At 37.3% G+C, this 6,596-nt stretch overlaps 1 non-coding gene across 1 annotated transcript; it reads left to right on the top strand.

Annotated features, from left to right (window-relative positions):
* Positions 1-1,249: 1,249 nt before the first annotated feature.
* On the top strand, positions 1,250-1,321 carry TRNAY-GUA. The gene has a single exon. It is a non-coding gene; the product is annotated as a tRNA-Tyr (tRNA).
* The last annotated feature ends 5,275 nt before the right edge of the window (positions 1,322-6,596 follow it).

The following is a 6,596-nucleotide window of genomic DNA, read 5'->3' as shown; positions in this document are numbered from 1 at the left end:
AGTGACAGAGACACTAGTATCTTTTAGCTCAGTGCTGGTTGCTGTCTGTAGACTAGAGTTGATAGTTAGAGATTCTACCATCGAAATGGGCTCTACAGTATTAATGTGTACAATGACATTCTGAAATTACAGAGGCCAGATAATAACTCTGAGCTGCCAATCATCATTAATACAATAGGTAGAGAAGATGGAATGGTAATCATAGTGCCTTGATGCACAGAAATCCATGGCAATTGAAATATATCACGGTGTTCCTAAATTGGGAGCCAGCCAGGCTGTTGCTGAATTTGATTACAAAAATGGAAAGTTTGTGATCAGAAGGTTGATGTCAGATGCTGCGATGGAAGCTCACCCTCTCTCATACCATTTCCAGATTTAAGTCAGTTCTTAGAACTATTGATTCAAGATGATGCTGGTACCCTCAGATATCAACAGTGAATGTTCCTTTAATGTTTCCCCAAAGAGGCCTTTGGCCACTTTCCAGCAAAGTTGTACCCTGGGCAAAAGGAGATATTCAGTATCTAGAACTGATATATAGAGAGTTTGAGCTGACCTTGATCACAGAGGACCTAAACCATTATCATGATCATCTGAGTGAGCAGATGCTCTCTGAATCCACATAAGAAAGGGAGTTTTGGCCCAAGTCCATCTCATAGGGGGTCAGTGGGTCTGCACACTTACACTATGACTCTTTCTCTGGTGTCTGAATATATAATTGAGATACACATTCTTAGATGCTAGAAGACCCCTCCCGTTGTTTCTCTGACCTGTGTGCTAAGAATCAATACAGTAGGAAGGACCAAGTAAGAGCCCCTCAACCTTCCCCTGCCAGAAATTTAAGTCAGAAATCTATTCCATTCCCAGAGACACTACAGAAATTGGTATCACCGTCAAAGATTTAAAAGATGTGATTTCTTCTCTCAGTGTTCTTATATTGTCTCTGTAAAACCAGGTGGTTGATGGCTGATAACAGTGATGACTATAAACTTAATGAAAGACCTGATTGCAGTTGCAGTGTTTGATGTATAATAATAATATCTTTATGAAAGCAGATCAACCTACTTTCTAGCACTTAGTGTACAGCTATTGATTTGAAAGAATGCTTTCATCTTGATATACATCAGTGAGAACTGAAAGCAATGTATATTTTCATGGTAAGGACAACCGTTTGAAACACTCTCTTGCCTCAGCACTATGTTAACGCATGCTTATTGACATAATATAGACTCTAGGAACCCCAGCTGGGGCTTCCCAGCTGGCTCAGATGGTAAAGAATCTGCCTGTAATGCAGGAGACCCAGGTTTGATCCCTGGGTTGGGAAGATCCCCTGGAGAAGGAAATGGCAACCCACTCCAGTATTCTTGCCTGGAGAATCCCATGGATAGAGGAGCCTGGCGGGCTACAGTCCATGGGTTCACAGAATCTGACACAACTGAGCCACTAACACTGTGCTGTAGGAACCTTGAATATCTCAAAATTCCTGAGAAGTTATTCTTATCCCCATCTTACAAATTTGACTGGATGAACTAGAGTGGCAATTTTGCCTAGACAACTAAGTAAGACATTTGGATGTCAAAAGGTGAGAGATAAACCCCATAAAGATTTGTATCATATTGATGAAGATATAGGATTGTCTAGAAACTGCTGGGATATTTTTCCTAAGGAGAGTACAGATTGTTGCATCTTGTACCTCCTACCACCAAGAGAGAAGGACGCCACTTAATTTGGCCCCAGTAGGAGAGCAACAGTACAGGCCTTGAGGGCCCTGGAGCAAGACCATGCTGTCCATAACTGAGAAATACTCTGTTCAAAAAGAATTTCTGATATGTTACTGGACCCTAATTGAGACTGGGCACAAGATATCAAGAGCCTTTGCAAACTAGATGTGCATTATGAACTGGGCATCTAATTATCTAGATTCAACATGTTATGAGTCTGAGTAGTCATAGCAACTAGGCATTTAATCTTCTGTACAATAAAGTAATCCATTTGTACTGGGCACAAGAGGGTCCAGAAATTACAAATCAGCTATGTGAATAGGTAGTCTAGATGTGCATGTCACCTAACTTTGTTGTATCATTGCTTCTTAATCAGCTCACCCCAATCAATGAGAAACATAAACTGTAGGGTAAAGCATTCAGAGCTATTAATCAGAAGTAGATTTTTAACTTTCTGTCCTGCATAAGAAGATTGAATCAAAGGAAAATCACTTGCATAATAAGCATCTTATCATTTTGAATTTTTCTTACTTTTATTATAAAATTGTTCATTCCAAAGAAAGGTCGTTTGTATATATATTATAATTATTATCTACATATTGTGGTAAATGCTCTTATTCTAACAAAATCAGTATCTGTAGATAACATTTTTTCTACAGTTGGAAGCAAAGTTGTTTTTTAAAATAATGTGATGGATACATATTGTTCTATTGAAAGTTACAGTTGAGAGTCAAGTCTGAAAATTGGAAGACCTTTTTAAACTAATAACAACTAAAATAACCTATATGTCTAAACTAAAAACTTGTAAACAAGATATAGATTCTAGAATTTAAGTCCAGTGTATAATTTCAAATAATGTCCATGCTTAAGTTTATTTTCTTGGTAATAATTTGATGTGGTGTTTTAAGTAAAATTAACATTACATGAAAGTCATAAAGGAATAAAATTTATGTGTTATTCCCTTTAAATGAAGTAGAAACTATTTGAGGCAAACAACAGGATAGTTTCATGAAGTTATAGTTTTGATGCCAAACAAATTGCAGAGTCTCTTAACACAGATGCCAACTTCTCCAATGAAAGAAATATCAGAAAAGAAGGAAGAGGCCTAATTTTGACCACAGATTCTGCAGGCATCCCATTTATAATCCAAAAGTAAATGTCAAAATCAATTTCTGCTTTTCTAAATTGGATACAAAATGACATCTTTAAAACAAAGATATACAATAATATGCTAATATTGTGGCCTTTTCATTGTCCCAGATGACTAGTGATTTGATGAATTATGAAGACTGTGAACTATTGAAATTATATAAAAAATTATAGTTAAAATTGGCCAATCGATATTGTAAGGGATGTGATACTGCTTGAAGATCACTGTGTAAGGAACTAGCTCTCATATTTTCATACCTAGTGTGATTAAACTATACATTTTAAAATATTTTTGTGGCTCTCTGGATATATTTTATTTTTCCAATATTGGTCATCAGCAAAGAATTGTAGCACCTCAAAATTAAATTTTATTTCAAATTACTTAAGGAATACAATATCATAAGAAAGATTATAAAATCTATTGGCCACTTCTGTTGAAAACACGATACTGGAGTAAATAAGCTTTCAAATTCTCATATGATATTCAGTTTCTTGAAGGCAAGACATGTAGCTCTTTTTATTTTTTAATATTTTTAAATATAAATTTATGTATTTTAATTGGAGGTTAATTACTTTACAATATTGTATTGGTTTTGCCATACATCAACATGAATCCACCACAGGTTCCCCATCCTGAACCCCCCTCCCTCCTCCCTCCCTGTACCATCCCTCTGGGTCATCCCAGTGCACCAGCCCCAAGCATCCAGTATCATGCATCCGACCTGGATTGGCGATTCATTTCTTATATGATATTATACATGTTTCAATGCCATTCTCCCAAATCATCCCACCCTCTCCCTCTCCCACAGAGTCCAAAAGACTGTTCTATATATCTGTGTCTCTTTTGCTATCTGGCATACAGGGCTATTATTACCATCTTTTTAAATTCTATATATATGTGTTAGTATACTGTATTGGTGTTTTTCTTTCTGGCTTACTTCACTCTGTATAATCAGCTCCAGTTTCATCCACCTCATTAGAACTGATTCAAATGTATTTTTTTAATGGCTGAGTAATACTCCATTTGTTTATTTTTGCTTTTATTTCCAATATTCTGGGAGGTGGGTCATAGAGGATCCTGCTGTGATTTATGTCGGAGAGTGTTTTGCCTATGTTCTCCTCTAGGAGTTTTATAGTTTCTGGTCTTACATTTAGATCTTTAATCCATTTGGAGTTTATTTTTGTGTATGGTGTTAGAAAGTGTTCTAGTTTCATTCTTTTACAAGTGGTTGACCAGTTTTCCCAGCACCACTTTTTAAAGAGATTGTCTTTAATCCACTGTATATTCTTGCCTCCTTTGTCAAAGATAAGGTGTCCATAGGTGCGTGGATTTATCTCTGGGCTTTCTATTTTGTTCCATTGATCTATATTTCTGTCTTTGTGCCAGTACCATACAGTCTTGATGACTGTGGCTTTGTAGTAGAGCCTGAAGTAAAACCTCTAATAGCCAAAGCTATTTTTCAAAGAAACTTTCATATCATAAAGAATTTGATTTTCCAATAACATCACCAACTCAATGGACATGAATCTGAGCAAACTTCAGGAGATAGTGAAGGACAGGGGGACCTGCTGTGCTGCAGTCCATGGGGTTGCAAAGAGTCAGACACAGTGACTGAACAACAACATAATTAAAACTTTAAATCACTTCTGATTTTCTAATATTTACTCAATTATTTGAAATAATTTTTATATAATTTGTGCTGAACTCGGTCATGTTTTTATTTTTGATAAATAAATGATATTTTAACTAAAAAATGTGTGTAGGGAAAGGGCATCTTTCTCTAATTTGCATAAAAGCTCTAATTGTTGGGCTTGCGGTGGCCCTGAGTGGTGGCAGATAGGGGGACTGGATAAGAGAGAAGAACATAGATATAAATTACTGTTAATATTCTAGTTCTGGTTTGGATTTTAGTTTTACTGGTATTTAGTTATAAGTAGATATATAAATAGATATGTAAGTAAAAGTTAATTCATGAACTAGTGAAGATGAAGTATCATGAACTGAAAATGATAATTAATTCAGTTCTATGCATCACTGACTCAATGGGCATGAGTTTTGAGTAAACTCCGGGAGTTGGTGATGGATAGGGAGGCCTGGCGTGCTGCAGTCCATGGGGTTGCAAAGAGTCAGATACGACTAAGCGACTGAACTGAACTGATCTGATTCGCTGGAGGTCTAGCAAAAATATATTTGTGGAGCATGATTAAAAGAAAATATATTCCATCTCTAGCAAGAGAAGACTTGTATCAATCCTAAAAGTTTAGACTTTACCTTTCTCCTCCTTTTGCCCCAACAGAGAAAGATCCATCCAAGTGCAGAGCAGTTTACAAGAAGCCCACCACGCAGGCCTGGGTGGCATATTTATGGAATTTATGTAGTTCATGAGCCTGTGTCTGGCAGGCCAGAGAGCAGTTTCAAAGGAGCATCAAATTGGAGACAAGATTAACTTTATCTCCCAAATCTTTGAGTCAGATTATAAGACCACAGGACCATGGTGGGTTAGTGCTGCATGTTAAGAGTTTTGCAATATAGAGGGATTGTGCAGGAATGAGATGAGGCCTCAAGATGGTAGTCCTTCTTTCAGTGTGATTACACTGAGAACTCCTAAGTGAGCCCAGGAATCCCTACCTGAATAGTTTCTTATTTTGTTCAGATTACAAAAAATTCATGTCCACACTGAGGGGAAAGTATGACCTGGTTTGAACATGTTCTTCCTCCATCAAGAGGAGATAGCTGTCAATTACTGTTCTTCAGCATTACATTGTTTATCTAGGATTGGTCTTATATCAATACCATACTACAGGTGCAGTCACATGAATTCTCTGAAACCATCTACTACAGACTAACACATAAGAGATAATTAATATTGGTTAGATGGGGTTGGGCAGGTTAGAGGGGAAATTTCCTGGATGAACATGGCCAAGTGGGCAGAACTTTATATCAACATATATCTCTCTCAATCTCTCTCTCTGTCTCTTGTCTATATATATGTATATGTGTATGAACTATATAATATATATAAATATACCTATATATTACACTCATGTATAAATATGATTGTTTAAATTATAATTATAAATATACATTCTATCGATATATAATGAGGAGGGCATGGCAACTCACTCCAGTATTCTTGCCTAGAGAATTCCATGGACAGAGGAGCCCGGCAAGCTACAGTCCATAGGGTCACAAAGAAGTGACTTTGCACGCAGCATGCACACATATATAAGACAGGGCCACTTAAACTTTTTAGCAGTGCTGTTCAGTAGAACTTTATGAGATGATGAAAATGTTCTATATCTGTGCTGTCCTGTGTGATACCTGTTAGCCATGCAGTTGAGGATATGAAGTTTTAATTTTATTTAATATTGTGCTGCGCTGTGCTTAGTTGCTCAGTTGTGTCTGACTCTCTGCGACCCCATGTACTGTAGCCCACCGGGCTCCTCTGTCCATGGGGATTCTCCAGGCAAGAATGCTGGAGTGGGTTGCCATGCCCTCTTTCCAACCCAGGGTTCGAACTCAGGTCTCCCACATTGCAGGCATAGCATATTCTTTACCATCTGAGCCACCAGGGAAGCTTACAGCCACCTGTGACTAATGGTTATCATATTTGACAACACAGCTCTACAGAGAGTCATATTTGGTATCTTGAGTTCTCCTTACTTTGGTCCCCTGTATAACCTTTTCCTAAGAGGACCCTGATGGGCAATTTGAGATCACTAGGATTC

This window comes from Oryx dammah, unplaced genomic scaffold (assembly GCF_014754425.2).
Source record: "Oryx dammah isolate SB20612 unplaced genomic scaffold, SCBI_Odam_1.1 HiC_scaffold_23, whole genome shotgun sequence".
NCBI classification, from domain to species: Eukaryota; Metazoa; Chordata; class Mammalia; order Artiodactyla; family Bovidae; genus Oryx; species Oryx dammah.
Note: the sequence above shows the minus strand (reverse complement) of the source record. Positions and strands in the feature narration are given on the sequence as shown.